The following is a 20639-nucleotide window of genomic DNA, read 5'->3' on the forward strand; positions in this document are numbered from 1 at the left end:
TTGTTTGAAGAGTGATTTTCAAAGGAAGACCTGGATAAAGCTGCTTACATATTGGGCATCAAGATCTATAGAGATAGATCAAGACGCCTGATGATACTTTCAAAGAATGCACACCTTGACATGTTTTTGAAGGAGTTCAAAATAGATCAATCAAAGAAGGGGTTCTTACCTGAGTTGTAAGGTGTGAAGTTGAGTAAGACTCAAAGATTGACCACGGCAGAAGAAAGAGGAAGGACGAAGGTCGTCCCCTATGCTTTTGTCATAGGCTCTATACGGTATGCCATGCTGAGTACCGCACCTGATGTGTGCCTTGCCAGATGTCTGGCAAGAGGGTGCAAAGGTGATCTAGGAGTGGATCACCAGATAGCGGTCAAAAATTATCCTTAGAGGAATAAGGAAATGTTTCTCGGTTATGGAGGTGACAAAGAGTTCGACGTAAAGAGTTACATCGATGCAAGCTTAACACCTATCCGAATAGCTCTGAGTAGAGATACTGGATACGTATAATGGAGAAACAATTTGGAATAGCTCCAAGTGGAACGTGGTAGCAGCATCTACGATATGACATAAAGTTTTGCGAAATACATAGGGATCTGAATATTGCAGACCCGTTGACTACAACCTCTCTCACAAGCATAACATGATTAAACCCAGAACTCATTGAGTGTTAATCACATAGTGATGTGAACTAGATTATTGAGTCTAGTAAACTCTTTGGATGTTGGTCACATGGAGATGTGACCTGTGAGTGTTAATCACATGGCGATGAGAACTAGATTATTGACTCTACTGCAAGTGGGAGACTGTTGGAAATATGCCCTAGAGGCAATAATAAATTGGTTATTATTATATTTCCTTGTTCATGATAATCGTTTATTATCCATGCTAGAATTGTATTGATAGTAAACTCACATACATGTGTGGGTACATAGACAACACCATGTCCCTAGTAAGCCTCTAGTTGATTAGCTCGTTGATCAATAGATGGTTACGGTTTCCTGACCATGGACATTGGATGTCGTTGATAACGGGATCACATCATTAGGAGAATGATGTGATGGACAAGACCCAATCCTAAGCCTAGCACAAGATCGTGTAGTTCGTATGCTAAAGCTTTTCTAATGTCAAATATCATTTCCTTAGACCATGAGATTGTGCAACTCCCGGATACCGTAGGAGTGCTTTGGGTGTGCCAAACGTCACAACGTAACTGGGTGGCTATAAAGGTGCACTACGGGTATCTCCGAAAGTGTCTGTTGGGTTGGCACGAATCGAGACTGGGATTTGTCACTCCGTGTAACGGAGAGGTATCTCTGGGCCCACTCGATAGGACATCATCATAATGTGCACAATGTGACCAAGGAGTTGATCACGGGATGATGTGTTATGGAACGAGTAAAGAGACTTGCCGGTAACGAGATTGAACAAGGTATCGGGATACCGATGATCGAATCTCGGGCAACTATCGTACCGATAGACAAAGGGAATTGTATACGGGATTGATTGAATCCTTGACATCGTGGTTCATCCGATGAGATCATTGTGGAGCATGTGGGAGCCAACATGGGTATCCAGATCCCGCTGTTGGTTATTGACCGGAGAGTTGTCTCGGCCATGTCTGCATGACTCCCGAGCCCGTAGGGTCTACACACTTAAGGTTCGATGACGCTAGGGTTATAGGGAAAGTATGTACGCGGTTACTGAATGTTGTTCGGAGTCCCGGATGAGATCCCGGATGTCGCGAGGAGTTCCGGAATGGCCCAGAGGTAAAGATTGATATATAGGAAGTATGGTTTTGGCCACCGGAAGTGTTCCGGGCATCACCGGTAGTGTACCGGGAGGGGCCACGGGCCCCGAAGGCATACATGGGCCTATAGTGGGAAGGGACCAGCCCCTAGGTGGGATGGGGCGCCTCCCACCAAGGCCCAAGGTGCCTCCAAGAGGGGAGGGGGCAAACCCTAGGGCAGATGGGCCCTAAGGCCCACCCCAGGTGCGCCTCCCCCTCTCCCCCTTGTGGCCGCCAGCCTAGATGGGATCAGGGGCTGCCGCACCCCTTGGGGTGGGAACCCTAGAAGGGGCGCAGCCCCCTCCCCTCCCCCTATATATACTTGAGGTATGGGGGCTTCCCAACACACGATTTGATCTCTCTCTTGGCGCAGCCCTACCTCTCTCCCTACTCGTCTCTCATAGTGCTTGGCGAAGACCTGCTGGAGTCCTCCGCTCCTCCACCACCACCACGCCGTCGTGCTGCTGCTAGACGGAGTCTTCCCCAACCTCTCCTTCTCCCCTTGCTGGATCAAGGCGTGGGAGACGTCACCGGGCTGCACGTGTGTTGAACGCGGAGGCGCCGTTGTTCGGCGCTTAGATTGGAATCAACCATGATCTGAATCGCTGCGAGTATGACTCTTTCATACGTGTTCTTGCAACGCTTCCGCTTAGCGATCTACAAGGGTATGTAGATGCACTCTCCTTCCGCTGTTGCTAGATTACTCCATAGATTGATCTTGGTGATGCGTAGAAAATTTTAAATTTCTGCTACGATCCCAACACCTACATCCCCTACATCTTCTAGTCTACCACTATAATAGTTCGCACAACTTAGTCAACTATGCTAGAGCCCATAATAGCTTGTGGCTGCACACGGAAATTTCTAGCATGAATAATCTCATGATCCCTTTGAGCCTGGGTGGTGGTCCATAAAGAAAAATAGGCAATCACTGGAATACCCAGGTGCCTCAATCCACCCAGATGTGTATTTAAGTTGCCACCTTAAGTAAACCATTAATTAACAATCTCACATCTATCATGGATACACTCACCCAATCCACCTCTACTAGCATATCTTGGCATAATAAGCAAACGTAGAAGTAACTCCCAAAGGTTTGATAAAACAGGTAATAGGTACTACCTCATCTACTTCCCAAACCCACAATTTAATTAGATCATAATCATGCAATGTGTGAGGATTGATCTAATGCAACAAAACTGGGTAGAGGGAAAAACATGATCAAAGTGTTACTTGCCTTGCTGATGATCCGGGAAACCTAGCGATTCGAAGTAGCAAGCGGCGCACTACGGGTACTCTATCACAAACAAACAAGCTGTCAGGACCCCGATCCTAAGCCACATCGATCTAGCATGTCACACATCATATCACTTTGCGGCCTCACGCACGGTATTCCCACGGGTGCCACCTTACCTGGCCCAGGACCGTTTGCGCCTTTTGGCTCACGTATATGATGGTGTCGCTAGCATCCATATGACAGAGAACCCGGGCCGACATGGCTAGTCATGAACCCAAAGTGGCACTAACCCATGGGGACAGGCATACATGAATCAACTTCGAGCATGTCAGTCAGCAGCTTGTGAATCCGGGCTGTAGCACTGGGCTAACAGGACTCCGGTAACCCGGGCTGTAGCAGGCTAGGCAGGACTCCGGATGTCACCGCGTGACATTTCCCCGAAGGGACAAACATAGGAACGAAGTAAAACACATGCCGGCCAGTCAAGTGTCCTGAGCAGTAGTGCTGGGCTAGCAGGACTCCGGTGAACCGGGTGGTAGCGGACTACTAAGGCTCATGGAAGCACAAGACTACATTTCCCCATAAGAGAGGCTACCAAGGATAAACAACTAGGTTGTCGGATCCCACACATACCAAGCATTTCAATCATACACACAACATGCTCGACATGTGTAAATACAACATGGCATCACAACATAACTCTACGACTCAAGTATTTATTCCTTAGGCTCCGAGGAGCGAGATATTACAAACATGGGTCCCATGACCCAACATACAGAGCATACAAGCAACAAGCACATGCGGAAGCCTAACTTGTCTGAGTACAGACAACTACAAATGAAGAAGGCTGAGAAGCCTGACTATCTACCAGATCCTGCCGAGGGCACAAGATCGTAGCTGAGGTAACAAGCTAAACGTCGAAGTCCACGCGGAACTACTAGTGAGACTGACGTCTCTCTGCAAAACATAAAATAGGCAAACGTGAGTACAAATGTACCCAGCAAGACTTACATCAGAACTATCTACATATGCATCGGTATCAACAAAGGGGGTGGTGGAGTTTAACTGCAACAAGCCAGCTTTGACTCGGTGGCTACCCTGAACTACGACTGCAAGTAACTCTTTTGAGGTGGCGCACACGAGTCCACATATTCACCATATCAATACTCCACTATGGATCCGCTCCCGTCTCCCTACGAGAAGGCCATCCATAGCACTCACGCTTATCTTGCGAGTTTTAGAGTATCCACTTTCACTTGTCTATGAACTATGCAAGGGGTCCAAGTTTCCATATCCGAGGAATCCGGCTATTCGAATAGATAATGATAACCCTGCAGGGGTGTACTTCTTCACACACGCTCTTGCCACTTATCGCCCTGTACACGTCATGTACCTCGGCAACCTTCAAGCGGAAGCCGGGCGAGGGAGTCGGCCACGACCTGACTAACCAACAAGTCTCTCGTCCAGGTTTATCGCCTATTCGGGTTCCATCCGCAAGGAGATCCGGCCGGGGTGTCGCTCACGGCCCCAAACGATGTGTGCAGGGTTCCAAAGACCACCATCCGGGTGCCACTTGGTACACCGTGCCACTGTGCCTAGTCTGTCCCAAGCCCACCTGTACCGGGTGCCACTTGGTAGACTACTAACACTACCTACAAACACCAGAAACTAGTTGCAACTCCTGGACAAAGATCGAGTTGATTAATAAGCTAAGAGGGGCCGAGTTACCGGAACCCAATGTGTGGTAGTAACTGTTCATGGATCACAAACACAGAACTCAGTTCCTGAGAACGGCTGTAATGAGACAACCCACCATGTACTCCTACATGGCCTCTCACCGCTACCTTTACCAAATCGTGTTCACACACTTAGCTCTCAACGGTAGGATATGTTCACCACGTTCCAATTCATTCCCGATGAATCAGACCTGACTCAACTCTAAGCAGTAGCAGGCATGACAACAAGCATGAATGAGTAGGCACATCAGGGCTCAAACAACTCCTACTCATGCTAGTGGGTTTCATCTATTTACTGTGGCAATGACAGGTCATGCAGAGGAAAGGGGTTCAACTACCGCAGCATGTAACAGTTGAATCAGTGTTGTCCTAATGCAGTAAAATAGAGCAGGAGCGAGAGAGTGGGATTTTATTGGAATGAACAAGGGGGTTTGCTTGCTTGGCACTTCTGAAGATAGTATAGCTCTTCATCGGTGTCATCGATCACGTCGTCGGAAACAACGTCTACTGAGAGAGGGCAATTACCGGCAAACAAGGAAGAATACAATCAATGCAATGCAACAATATGATGCATGATCATGACATGGCAATATGTTGTGATTTGGGCTAATGCAACAGAAAATCATTTTAATTGAAGTGGAATTCAAAACTATATCAAATTCCAACTCCAAACCTATTATGAAATTTGCCCTAATCATGTTTCATCCTAAACAGTGAGGTTAACTTGCTCAAACATGCATGAAAATGGTACAGATGGATTCCTTGAATTTTTCTGATAATTTTTCATATATAAATTATTTCATTTGGAGTTACGGTTGAATTTCTATGAATTTTACAAGTTTTGGGTATTTTCTGAAATTTCCTGAATAAGAATAAATCCAGAAAATGGCATTACTGCGTCAGCACTGCGTCAGCAGGTCAACTGTGGCTGACCAGGTCAAACCTGACGACCGGGTCCCACATGTCATTGACTCACTGCTAACTAGGAGTTAATCCCGTGTTGACTGGGATTTGACCCGCTACGGGGCCCAATGTCAGTGGCTGAAGGGCGGCTAATCGGTAGGATTAGCCCCTAATGGATGTGCCACGTCGGCGTGGTTACGCCGGCGATGACCCGACGCGGCGACGATTGTCGGCCGGCCGTTTCCGGCCATGGCTGGTCGCGCGGTTAGGTGCGTTGGAGAGCTCGTGGTGCGGCGCATCCAGTGGTGGTCGTGGGGATGCCGGGGACGGCGTGTAGCGGTGGCGGAGGCGAGCATATGCGGCGGCGGAGCTCGGTGGTGTGCGGGTGCTGTGCCAGGGCTCGCTGTCGAGCTGCCTGTGCTGCACGGCAGCGCCAGGGGTGCTCTAGGGCGCGCCCGTTGCACGACGGCAGCGAACGGAGCACGGGGAGCACGCGTGCTGTGGCAATGGCAGAGCCGAGCTTCGGCTCTTGCGGCAAGGGAGCTAGAGGGCACGGCAGGATAGGGGAGAAGGGGAAATCAACGCGGTGGCTCACAGTGGACACGCAGAGCAAATCAGTGGACTTGGGGACGCTCTGAACGAGGCGAATCGATGGAGTCGATCTCCGGGCACCGGAGGTGAAGACGACGACGCTCCGGTCGAATGGGACCTCTTCTGGTCACGTGTGTCGGGTGTGTTTCTCCACGGGGTCGTGGCGGAGCTCGGGGACGCGGAGAGGGAGCGAGGGAGTGGCTGCGGCCACGGCGAACGGTGTCGGTGCGCTCCGGCTCGTTCGGTCGGCCATGGGAGAGAGAGCAGAGGGGAGGGAAGAGGTTGCGGGCGAGGGAGAGAGAGGACAGGGGTCTCTGGCATCTCCGTGGCATCACGAGGACAGGGCGAAGGGGGAGCAGGAGGTGGAAGCAGGAGGTGGAGCTCGGTTGCGCGCGCGTTGACACGGTGTCGTCCTCCTGGCAGAAGCTAAGAGACGACTGGCAGGGGTTGGTGGGCTGGGCCAACTGGGCCAGCTCCAGGTAAGTGGCTGGGCTTCTCTCTCTCTCTGTCTGTCCTTTCTAATTTTATTCTGTTTTTCTATTTTTCTGCTTTATGTTTGCAAATAAAATACCAACCAAAACACTTTGGTTAATTCTGTAAATTTTTGTGAGGAATATTTGAATTATTTTCAAACCACATAATAAATTTCAGAATATTTGGAGCAACCAATATTTAATGGTAACTTTTAAACTCCAACTCAAATACCATAATGATTTAATTCAATGACCAAAATGTCCTGGAAAAATATGCATCATCTCTGGTAGAGGCTTTCACCTTTTTCCATAAATCATGAACATTTTTAAAAGGATATTTTGAGGTCATTGAAAATATTTTGTTTGAACCTATTTGAATTGCATTTGTGCTAGGGTTTATCAATCCCCATTTCAAATTAATTAAATTGAACATGATGACATGAATGCTTATGAAACTAATTGCAATCAAACTCTAGGGCTGTGACACAAGCATACAATAAGTACTCAACTAATACACAGGTAAAACTCACATAAGAGATCTAACCAGAAAGTTCAACTTAAGAACTCCGGTTGGCAAAAAGAATTAAAACGAACGAAGCAACGAAAGACAAACGGCAAATGAAACAGGCTTCGTTTACTATTCTGGATCTAGGGAAATTTTTACAGTGGCAAAAACTTGTTTGAGTTGGTTAAACGGAAAGAGGGTTTCGAGACGAAACTCCAGGCGCTTGAATCGCCTAATTCCGATAAATGAGCGAAAAGTTAGACTAAAACGAAAATTGGATCAGAAATCGCGATCAGAAATATCGCGGATTTAATCCAAGAAAAAAAAACGAAGAACGTTCATTAAAACGAACGAACGGGCGAACGCTCGCTATTTAAATAAACCGGAAAAACCGATCTATTTAAAACAACCGAATCTAAAAGAAACGACCAAAAACGTCGGAAAAACCGAACGGTTTTTTTGAGAAAAACCGGAGACGAAAAAAACAACCTCCGGCGAATGGCAGCAGCGGCGGTGGTCCGGCGGGGCGGCGGCGGCGAGGGGCAGCGGCGGCGGCGCAGCGCGGCGGCGACGGCAAAGGCGGCGGCGGCGCGGGGCTAGGGCAGCTAGGGTTTGGGGGGTCGGGCTGGGCCTCCCCAGCTTATAAAGCCGGACGGGCCTAGTGTCCGGGTCGGACACGGCCCGTTAGGTCGGTTGCGTTTTTTTAAATAGTTACGCTCAGAAAAAAACAAAAGGAAAACTAAACGGACTCCAAAAATCCCGAAATAAATTTTCCCAGGTTTCTAAAATCAAGCCGCACAGGATGAACATTTATTTGGGGCCTAAATGCAATTTTGAAAAACACGCATTTTTCCTAAATTCAAATAAAATAGCAAATAAAACCAAAATAAATCTTAATTGATTTTTTTATTAAATCCTCAATATTTCTTTATTTTTGGGAAAGTCATTTTATTCCCTCTCTCATATTTTTCTAATAGAAATAATTGAAGATAAAATAAATCAAATCAAATGATCCTATTTTCAAAATTGGAGACAACTCAAATATGAAAATAACGAAATCCCCAACTCTCTCCGAGGGTCCTTGAGTTGCGTAAAATTTCTAGGATCAACCAAAATGCATTTAAATATGATATGCAATGATGATCTAGTGTATAACATTCCAAATTGAAAATTTGGGATGTTACAAACCTACCCCCCTTAAGATGAATCTCGCCCTCGAGATTCGGGTTGGCTAGAAAATAGGTGAGGGTGGTCCTTCAGCAAATTTTTCTCTCGCTCCCAGGTGGCTTCATCCTCCGTGTGGTGGCTCCACTGAACCTTGCAAAACTTGATAACCTTACTTCGGGTGACTCGACTGGCATACTCTAGAATCTTAACTGGTTTCTCCTCATAAGTTAAGTCACTATCCAATTGAATTGTTCCAGTGGTACTGTATCTCTCAGCGGTATATCAGCCATCTCTGTGTGGCACTTCTTCAACTGGGAAACGTGGAACACGTCGTGAACTCCTGAAAATCCTTCGGGCAATTCCAATTTGTAGGCCACTTCTCCCATACGCTCCAAAACCTTGTATGGTCCTACAAAACATGGCGCTAACTTTGCCTTAACTCCAAAGCGCTTAACTCCTTGAAGTGGTGATACTCGAAGATAAACTCGGTCTCCGACTTCGTAAACTGTCTCCTTCCGTTTAGAATCTGCATAACTCTTCTACCTGGACTGAGCTACCTTGAGCCTATCACGAATCAATTTCACTTTCTGTTCAGACTCCTTTATCAAATCCGGTCCAAACAACTAGCGGTCTCCAACTTCATCCCAAGACAATGGGGTCCTGCACCTCCTTCCGTACAAGGCTTCGAAAGGGTCCATCTTCAAACTGGATTGATAGTTGTTGTTGTAAGAGAACTATGCGTGTGGAAAATTCTCATCCCAACTAGATCCATAATCTAGCGCACAAGCTCTTAGAATATCCTCCAAAATCCGATTGACTCTCTCGGTTTGTCCATCTGTCTATGGATGGAAAGCTGTACTGAATTCTAGCCTGGTACCCAAAGTTTCATGCAACTGATTCCAGAACTTTGAGGTAAATTGGGTTCCTCTATCTGATACAATGCTCCTTGGAACTCCATGCAGACATACAATCCTGGTCATGTATATCTTTGCCAACTTTGCACTGGTATAGGTAGTCTTCACTGGAATAAAATGAGCTACCTTTGTCAAACAATCGACTACAACCCATATTGAGTCGTAGCCTGAACGAGTTCTGGGTAAACCTGTAATAAAATCCATGCCTAACTTATCCCACTTCCATTCGGGTATCGGCAATGGTTGTAGCAATCCTGCTGGCTTCTGATGCTCTGCCTTTACCCTCTGACATACATCACAAACTGCTACATATTCTGCAATATCCTTCTTCATTCCGGTCCACCAGAAAATATCCTTAAAATCCAAATACATCTTGGTATTTCCTGGGTGAATCGAATATGGTGAATCATGGGCCTCTTGTAAAATTAACTTCCTGATCTCCGAATCATTTGGTACATAAACACAGTCTTCAAACCATAAGGTATCGTGCTCATCCTCATGAAATCCCTTAGCTTTTCCTTTGCTCATTTTCTCCTTAATAGAGGCAATCTCCTTGTCAGTCTTTTGGGCTTCTCTGATCTTATCCATCAACGTAGATTGAATCTCCAATGCTGCTACGTAGCCTCTTGGAACTATTTCCAAACATAGCTCTCGAAGATTTTCGACTAACTCACTTGGTAAATCTCCCGTCATTAGGGTGTTGACGTGGCTCTTACGGCTCAACGCGTCAGCTACTACGTTAGCCTTTCTGGGGTGATAATGCAATTTCATATCATAATCCTTGATGAGCTCCAACCATCTCCTTTGTCTGAGGTTCAACTCCTTCTGTGTGAAAATATACTTCAAATTCTTGTGATCCGTGTACACCTCGGAATGGTTTCCAATCAGAAAATGTCTCCAAGTCTTCAATGCATGCACTATGGCTGCTAACTCCAAATCATGCGTAGCATAATTCAACTCATGGGGCTTAAGCTGTCATGAGGCATATGAAACAACTCTTCCTTCTTGCATAAGCACTGCTCCAAGTCCTCGATGTGAAGCGTCACAATACACCTCATAATCCTTGGTCTGATCCGGCAAAATCAACACGGGTGATGTAACCAAACGTTTCTTCAACTCCTGGAAACTGGCCTCACATTCCTCGGTCCATATGAACTTGGTATCCTTCTTCAAAAACTCCATCATAGGCTTCGCAATCTTTGAGAAATTCTCAATAAACCTCCGGTAGTATCCTGCGAGTCCAAGAAAACTCCGGATCTCTCCAACTGTGGTTGGCGCTTCCCACTTGGTCACGGTATCAACTTTAGTGGGATCTACTGTTATACCTTCTCCGGATATAACGTGTCCGAGAAATCCTACTTCCTTCAACCAAAACTCACATTTGCTAAACTTGGCATATAGTTGATGTTCTCTGAGTTTACCAAGCACCAAACGCAAATGCTCCTTATGCTCCTCTTCATTCTTCGAGTAAACCAGGATATCATCAATGAACACTACGACAAACTTATCCAAGAACTCCATAAACACTTTGTTCATCATGTTCATAAAATATGCAGGTGCGTTAGTCAGACCAAATGACATAACGGTATACTCGTACAGCCCATACCTGGTGGTAAAAGCTGTCTTGGGTATATCCTGTTCTCGAATCTTCAACTGGTGGTATCCTGATCGCAGATTGATCTTGGAGAATACCTTAGCTCCTTGCAATCGATCAAACAGATCATTGATCATCGGTAGTGGGTATTTGTTCTTGATGGTTACTTCATTCAAACCTCGATAATCAACAACCATTCTTAACGATCCATCCTTCTTTTCCACTAGAAGTACTAGCGATCCCCAAGGTGAAGAACTTGGGCGAATATATCCTTTATCCAGTAACTCCTTAATTTGCTTCTTAATTTCCACCAAATCCTTTGCAGGCATCCTATATGGTCTCTTTGATATTGGCCCTGTGCCTGGCAAAAGCTCAATCAAAAACTCAATATCTCTATCCGGTGGAATGCCTGGCAACTCTTCTGGAAATACATCCGGGAAATCCTTCACCACTGGTACTTCCTCCTGCACAACTCATGTTAAACAATTTACTTGAGTCATCTTTGGCACATGTCGGGATACATACTTGATCCTTCTCCCTTCTGGGGTGGTAAGCAAGATCGACTTACTGGCACAATCGATGTTTCCACCATACATCGACAACCAATCCATGCCTAATATCACATCCAATCCTTGAGATTCCAACACTATTAGGTCTGAGGGAAATACGTAGTTACCAATCCTTAATGGCAACCCATCACACCATCGGCTAGCCATATATTCTGCTCCAGGCGAGGTTACTAACATGGGTGACCTAAGGGCTTGGGTTGGCAGTTTATACTTATCCACAAATCCCCTTGATATGTATGAATGCGATGCACCAGTATCGAAAAGAACAAGTGCAGTAAATGACTTAACCAAAAACTTACCGATTACTGCATCCGGCTGCTCTTCAACCTCCTCCACATTAACGTGGTTCACCTGTCCCCTATTGAAAGGGTTCGGCTTCTTCCCAGAGCTTCCATTGTCATTTCCATTCTGTGATTCAGGACATTCATTGGCATAATGTCCGGTCTTCTGGCACTTAAAGCAAGTGACTTGGCTCAGGTCTCTCTTGGCTGGGGTCGATGGGTGGGTGCGGTTCTGGTCGTTACTTCCTCCATTCCCATTACCATTCTTGGTGCCATTGTGATTGTGCGAGCTACCTCCTCCATGGGTATGCTGAAAATGTCCTCCCGGTCTAGGGGTAAAATGTGGCTTCTGCTGAGTTCCTGAAGTGTACTTCCCTTGTCCATACTTCCTCTTGCGATTCTCAATCTGCTGCTGCTTCCCTTCAATCATGAGAGCACGATGTACCAACTCATGCTAGTTGTTGAAGGTTGCTACCATCAACTGCATGCTCAACTCATCATTCAGTCCTTCCAGAAACTTCTCCTGCTTTGCTGCATCTGTAGCAATGTCATTTGGGGCATAACGTGCTAATTTACTAAAGTCCTCCGCATACTGGCCAACAGTCCGTCCTCCTTGGCGCAAGTTGCGAAACTCTCGCTTCTTCATGGTCATAGCTCCTGCTGAAACATGGGCAGTTCGAAAAGCCTGCTGAAATTGGTCCCATGTGATAGCGTCGACAGGGAAAGTGGCTGTGAAATTCTCCCACCATGATGCTGCGGGTCCTTCAAGATGATGTGCGGCAAACTTCACCTTTTCCGCATCCGTGCGTCCTGCTGTGGTCAACTCTCTAGCTGTCTTGCGGAGCCAATCATCTGCTACTATCGGCTCGGTGCTACTGGAAAACACCGGCGGATTCAGCCTAAGAAAACGGGATAAGTGATCAACATGTGGTGTGGTGGTGGGTTGTTGTTGTTGTTGTTGTTCCCCTGGTTCTGATTCTGGACTAGCAACTGCATCAATGTGTTCTGCTGCTGGATCAACTGAGTGAGCTCTAGTGGAAAGGTAAATCCGAGGTCATGTCTCGGAGGCATCTGAGGGTTTAGAAAAGATGAGATTTAAGAATAGAGAGGGGTCTATAGAGAAAACACTACCCATATGCACATGAGGCAAGAGCAAACAATTCACTTCATTCAATCAATCAAACAAGGGCATACAATCGATCTAACTATTGCAAAAGTGATCGGACTACTATATTTGCATGGTGGACTACTACTACTGATGAGGTGGTCTACTAGAAATATTCTTCGGTTGCAGACTCCATTATATCTGCTCCTACTTCATCCACATAGTCATCATCGCTATCATCCGGATCCGAGTCAGTGTCGTCGATGATGATGTAGTCTTCCGGGCGAATCTCCTTGGGTTCTTCATCTTCTTCTACTGGTGTAGGGCCTCCCATAAATATTCTGATCTTCATTGTTAGGTCGGCATTCTTATCCACTAGTACTTCGATTTCCTCTTCATAATCTTCACGTGTAGCCTTGAGTTCTTCCTCCAGTTCTTTGATTCTTGTCCTTGCCTTCTTCAGATCTATCATGTCGGCGCACATCTGGTTCTCGTGACGTCGAATGTGCTGGTTTAACTCCTGGATAAATGCTGCAATTGATCTATCCTTCCTGGTGCCGATCATCTCCCAGTGCTCATCACAGCGCCCACAAATCTGGTAGATAGTATCCTTAAGATCATTGCGGTAAACTTCTCCAATGCGTCCCATGGCGATGTGAGCTGCCATGCTCTTTCCTAGACTCCAAGTTGGTGCATCAAAAGAAAACTCTATGGGCTCAGTAACTGGCATGAACGTCCTTCCTGGAACTTGAACTTGAATCATCCAGCGCTCCTCTTCAGGTAAAGCGGCGTTGTAGGTTCCGGTGAAGCTTGGTACTCCTATGTTCAGGTATCTAGTGACTTCTTTCAAGTGACGTCCAAAGGGTGTATCTTCATCCGGTTGAGTGAACTTGTTCCTTGCATCCGCCATCCTAAAAGAGTAGAAAAGAGAGGAGAGTGAGTAGTGATCTAGGTCTTTAGCTTAGTGGTCGTGTCCTACAGTCAGCGTGTGCTCTAAAACCATCTTGTAGCGACCAGACCTCAAACGGTCCAATCTCTGTGCTCAGGTGTCATCCCTGGATCGGTAATGCTGACACCACACAGTACTTGAAGGATTTATAACAGAGTAGCAATCACACACTTATTACATCGAGTATCTCAAAAGAGAACTTATTACAATAAATATGGCTTAAGGCCATCTAATGACGATAATAGTGGAAGGCTTGGAAGATAAGTGAGTCCATTAACTCCAACGACATCACTGAGTATAGAACCACGGCCTAAAACTCCTTAATCATTGTCTGAAAAGTCTACAACATTAACGTTGCAGCCCGAAACGGGTCAGCACATGGAATATGCTGGCAAAGTAACACATAGAGAGTAATGGAATCAAACAGGCTATTCTATATGCATATTTGGCTAGTGGAAAGCTCTATGGTTATAGTTTTGCGTAAAGCCAATTTTTCCCTACTACAAACGAATAAATTTTATTTAACTATCATGGTGGTTGTTAAACATTGAGAATGGTTGACAGCATTCTCAATCCCAATTAAGCATCATCATTAAACAAAACCCAACAAAATTAATTTTAGAGTAACATGTTGAGATTCACATGATAATCTAGGTACTAGATACTCAAGATGTCCATAACCGGGGACACGGCTAACCATGATTAGTTTATACACTCTGCAGAGGTTCACGCACTTTTCCCCACAAGACTCGATCTCCTCCGTTGGATTTCTCGCACTACATGGTGTTTGAGAAACGGATGACCGAGACATAGTATCTCAGAAGCGCTAGCACCTTACGAACGGGTAGACCGTACCAACCTACATCCCCTACATCTGCTAGTCTACCACAGTAAAAGTTCGCACAACTTAGGCAACTATGCTAGAGCCCATAATAGCTTGTGGCTACACACGGAAGTTTCTAGCATGAATAATCTCATGATCCCTTTGAGCCTGGGTGGCGGTCCATAAAGAAAAACAGGCAATCACTGGAATACCCAGGTGCCTCAATCCATCCAGATGTGTATTTAAGTTGCCACCTTAAGTAAACCATTAATTAACAATCTCACATCTATCATGGATACACTCACCCAATCCACGTCTACTAGCATACCATGGCATAATAAGCAAACATAGAAGTAACTCCCAAAGGTTTGATAAAACAGGTAATAGGTACTACCTCATCTACTTCCCAAACCCACAATTTAATTAGATCCTAATCATGCAATGTGTGAGGATTGATCTAATGCAACAAAACTGGGTTATTTTCAAACCACACAATAAATACCAACCAAAACACTTTGGTTAATTCTGTAAATTTTTGTGAGTAATATTTGAATTATTTTCAAACCACACAATAAATTTCAGAATATTTGGAGCAACCAATATTTAATGGTAACTTTTAAACTCCAACTCAAATACCATAATGATTTAATTCAATGACCAAAATGTCCTGGAAAAATATGCATCATCTCTGGTAGAGGCTTTCACCTTTTTCCATAAATCATGAACATTTTTAAAAGGATATTTTGAGGTCATTGAAAATATTTTGGTTGAACCTATTTGAATTGCATTTGTGCTAGGGTTTATCAATCCCCATTTCAAATTTATTAAATTGAACATGATGACATGAATGCTTATGAAACTAATTGCAATCAAACTCTAGGGCTGTGACACAAGCATACAATAAGTACTCAACTAATGCACAGGTAAAACTCACATAAGAGATCTAATCAGAAAGTTCAACTTAAGAACTCCGGTTGGCAAAAAGATTCAAAACGAACGAAGCAACGAAAGACAAACGGCAAAAGAAACAGGCTTCATTTACTATTCTGGATCTAGGGCAATTTTTACAGTGGCAAAAACTTGTTTGAGTTGGTTAAACGGAAAGAGGGTTTCGAGACAAAACTCCAGGCACTTGAATCGCCTGATTCCGATAAACGAGCGAAAAGTTAGACTAAAACGAAAATCGGATCAGAAATCGCGATCAGAAATATTGCGGATTTAATCCGAGAAAAAGAAAAACGACGAACGTTCGTTAAAACGAACGAACGGGCGAACGCTCGCTATTTAAATAAACCGGAAAAACTGATCTATTTAAAAAACCGAATCTAAAAGAAACGAGCAAAACCGTCGGAAAAACCGAACGGTTTTTTTCGAGAAAAACCGGAGACGAAAAACACTACCTCTGGCGAACGGCGGCGGCGGCGGCGGTCCGGCGGGGCGGCGGCGGGGCGGCGCGTGCGCGGCGGCGGGGCGGTGCGGGCGCGGCGGCGGCGGCACGGCGTGACGGCAAGGGGCGGCGGCGGCGGCGCGGGGCTAGGGCGGCTAGGGTTTGGGGGGTCCGGCTGGGCCTCCCCGGCTTATAAAGCCGGACGGGCCTAGTGTACGGGTCGAACACGGCCCGTTAGGTCGGTTGCGTTTTTTTTATATAGTTACGCTAAAAAACAAAAGGAAAACTAAACGAACTCCAAAAATCCCGAAATAAATTTTTCCGGGCTTCTAAAATCAAGCCGCACAGGATGAACATTTATTTGGGGCCTAAATGCAATTTTGAAAAACACGCATTTTTCCTAAATTCAAATAAAATAGCAAATAAAACTAAAATAAATCTTAATTGATTTTTTTATTAAATCCTCAATATTTCTTTATTTTTGGGAAAGTCATTTTATTCCCTCTCTCATATTTTTGTAATAGAAATAATTGAAGATAAAATAAATAAAATCAAATGATCCTATTTTCAAAATTTGAGACAACTCAAATATGAAAATAACGAAATCCACAACTCTCTCCGAGGGTCCTTGAGTTGCATAAAATTTCTAGGATCAACCAAAATGCAATTAAATATGATATGCAATGATGATCTAGTGTATAACATTCCAAATTGAAATTTTGGGATGTTACAGCAGATGGGTGTTTGGACGATTCTCTCTTGCGTTTCTAGAGACGACCCCTTTATAAAAGTGTCATGGTTGGACGCCACGGAGCCACAAGCGGACGGTACGAGCGTGTGCGCTCGTACCAGACGTCCTCTTCTCCCTTGTATTTACTTCTTCCTCCCATTAATTTATTTCTTTCTCTATTTTGCTTCTTTCCTTATATATTCTCCATTTTCTGCATATATGGCCTATTTTCATGTGGAAACAAAATAATGAGATGATTTCTCTATCTCGCATATTCATTAGTCATTAGTGATAATATCACAGATAATATCTCAAGTTTCTGAAATAATCTTGTTAGGGAACGCAATATTTCAAAAAAATTCCTACGATCACGCAAGATCTATCTAGGAGATGCATAGCAGTGGGAGGGGAGAGTGTGTCTACGTACCCTCATAGACCGAAAGCGAAAGCATTTAGTAGCACGGTTGATGTAGTCGAACCTCTTTGCGATCCAACAGATCAAGTACCGAATGCACGACACCTCTGTGATCTGCACACGTTCAGATCAGTGACGTCCCTCGTACTCTTGATCCAGTTGAGGCTGAGGGTGAGTTGCATCAGCACGACGGCGTGTTGACGATGATGATGAAGTTACCAACGCAGGGCTTCGCCTAAGCACTACAACAATATGACGGAGGTGGAAAACTGTGCAGGGGGCACCGCACACGGCTAAAGATCAACTAGTGTCTTTATGGGATGCCCCCTCCCCCGTATATAAAGGAGGGGAGGAGGAGGCCAACCGGCCACAAGGGGCACGCCAAGGGGGGAGGAATCCTACTCCTAGTAGGAGTAGGTTTCCCCCTTTCCTAGTCCAAGAAGGAGAAGAAGGGAAAGAGGAGAGAAGAGAAGGAAGGAGGGGGCGCCCCGCCCCTTCCCCTTGTCCAATTCGGACTGGGCAAGGGGGGCGCACGCCACCTCTGGCCGGCCCTCTCTCTTCTCCAATAAGGCCCATTGTGGCACATTAATCCCCGGGGGGGTTCCGGTAACCTCCCGGTACTCCAGAAAATACCCGATACACTTCGGAACCATTCTAGTGTCCGAATATAACCTTCCAATATATCAATATTTATGTCTCGGCCATTTCGAGACTCCTCGTCATGTCCGTGATCTCATTCGGGACTCCGAACAATCTTTGATACTCCCTCCGTTTCTTTTTAGTCCGCATATAAGGTTTGGTCAAAGTCAAGCTTTGTAGAGTTTGACTAACTTTATATTAAAAAATATAAGCATTCATAATATGAAATCAATATTATCAGATGCATCATGAAACGTATGTTCATACTATATAGTTTTAGTATTGTAGATGTTCATATTCTTTTATATAAATTTGGTCAAACTTTGTACAGTTTGACTTTGACCAAATCTTATATGCGGAGTAAAAAGAAACGAAGGGAGTACATCAAATCACATAACTCATAATACATATCGTCATCGAACGTTAAGCGTGCGGACCCTACGGGTTCGAGAACTATGTATACATGACCGAGACACATCTCTGGTCAACAACCAATAGCGTAACCTGCATGCTCATATTGGCTCCTACATATTCTACAAAGATCTTTATCGGTCAAACCGCACAACAACATACGTTGTTCCCTTTGCCATCGGTATGTTACCTGCCCGAGATTCGATCATCGGTATCATCATACCTAGTTCAATCTCGTTACTGGCAAGTCTATTTACTCATTCTGTAATGCATCATCCCATGACTAACTCATTAGTCACATTGCTTGCAAGGCTCATAGTGATGTGCATTACCGAGAGGGCCTAGAGATACCTCTCCGATACACGGAGTGACAAATCCTAATCTCGATCTATGCCAACTCAACAAACACTATCGGAGACACCTGTAGAGCATCTTTATAATCACCCAGTTACGTCGTGACATTTGATAGCACACAAGGTGTTCCTCCGGTATTCGGGAGTTGCATAATCTCATAGTCATAGGAACATGTATAAGTCATGAAGAAAGCAATAGCAATAAAGTAAACGATCATAGTGCTAAGCTAACGGATGGGTCTAGTCCATAACATCATTCTCTAATGATGTGATCCCGTTCATCAGATGATAACACATGTCTATGGCTAGGAAACTTAACCATCTTTGATTAACGAGCTAGTCAAGTAGAGGCATAGTAGGGACACTCTGTTTTTCTATGTATTCACACATGTACTAAGTTTTCGGTTAATACAATTCTAGCATGAATAATAAACATTTATCATGATATAAGGAAATATAAATAACAACGTTATTATTGCCTCTAGGGCATATTTCCTTCAGTCTCCCACTTGCACTAGAGTCAATAATCTAGATTACACAGTAATGATTCTAACACCCATGGAGTCTTCATGCCGATCATGTTTTGCTCGTGAGAGAGGCTTAGTCAATGGGTCTGCAACATTTAGATCTGTATGTATCTTGTAAATCTCTATGTCTCCCTCCTTGACTTGATCGCAGATGGAATTGAAGCGTCTCTTGATGTGCTTGGTTCTCTTGTGAAATCTGGATTCCTTTGCCAAAGGAATTGCACCAGTATTGTCACAAAAGATTTTCATTGCACCCGATGCACTAGGTATTAGACCTAGATCGGATATGAACTCCTTCATCCAGACTCCTTCATTTGCTGCTTCTGAAGCAACTATGTATTCTGCTTCACACGTAGATCCCGCCATGACGCTCTGCTTAGAACTGCACCAACTGTCAGCTCCACCATTCAATAAAAATACGTATGCGGTTTGTGACTTAGAGTCATCCGGATCAGTGTCAAAGCTTTCATCGACGTAATCGTTTTCGACGAGCTCTGTGTCACCTCCATAAACAAGAAACATATCCTTAGTCCTTTTCAGGTATTACAGGATGTTCTTGACCGCTATCCAGTGATCCACTCCTGGATTACTTTGGTACCTCCCTGCTAAACTAATAGCAAGGCACACATCAGGTCTAGTACACAACATTGCATACATGATAGAACCTGACTCAACTATCTTCAGGCATAATGAATGACTTTCATTTTCTCTCTATCTTCGGCAGTGGTGGGGCATTGAGTCTGACTCAACTTCACACCTTGTAACACAGGCAAGAACCCTTTATTTGCTTGATCCATTTTGAACTTCTTCAAAACTTTATCAAGGTATGTGCTTTGTGAAAGTCCAATTAAGCGTCTTGATCTATCTCTATAGATCTTGATGCCCAATATATAAGCAGCTTCACCGAGGTCTTTCATTGAAAAAATCTTATTCAAGTATCCTTTTATGCTATTCAGAAATTCAGTATCATTTCCGATCAACAATATGTCATCCACATATAATATCAGAAATGCTATAGAGATCCCACTCACTTTCTTGTAAATACAAGCTTCTCCAAAAGTCTGTATAAAACCATATGCTTTGATCACACTATCAAAGCGTATATTCCAACTCCGAGATGCTTGCACCAGTCCATAAATGGATCGTTGGAGCTTGCACACTTTGTTAGAACCTTTTGGATCGACAAAACCTTCCGGTTGCATCATATACAACTCTTCTTTAAGATATCCATTGAGGAATGCAGTTTTGACATCCATTTGCAAAATTTCACAATCATAAAATGCGGCAATTGCTAACATGATCCGGGCGGACTTAAGCATCGCTACGGGTGAGAAGGTCTCATCATAGTCAAATCCTTGAACTTGTCAAGAACATTTCGCAACAAGTTGAGCTTTGTAGACAGTAACATTACCGTCAGCGTCAGTCTTCTTCTTGAAGATCCATTTATTCTCTATGGCTTGCCGATCATCGGGCAAGTCAACCAAAGTCCACACTTTGTTCTCATACATGGATCCCATCTCAGATTTCATGGCCTCAAGCCATTT

The sequence above is a fragment of the Triticum urartu genome, chromosome 2A (assembly GCF_056163025.1).
Source record: "Triticum urartu cultivar PI428250 chromosome 2A, HENAU_Tu73, whole genome shotgun sequence".
NCBI lineage: Eukaryota > Viridiplantae > Streptophyta > Magnoliopsida > Poales > Poaceae > Triticum > Triticum urartu.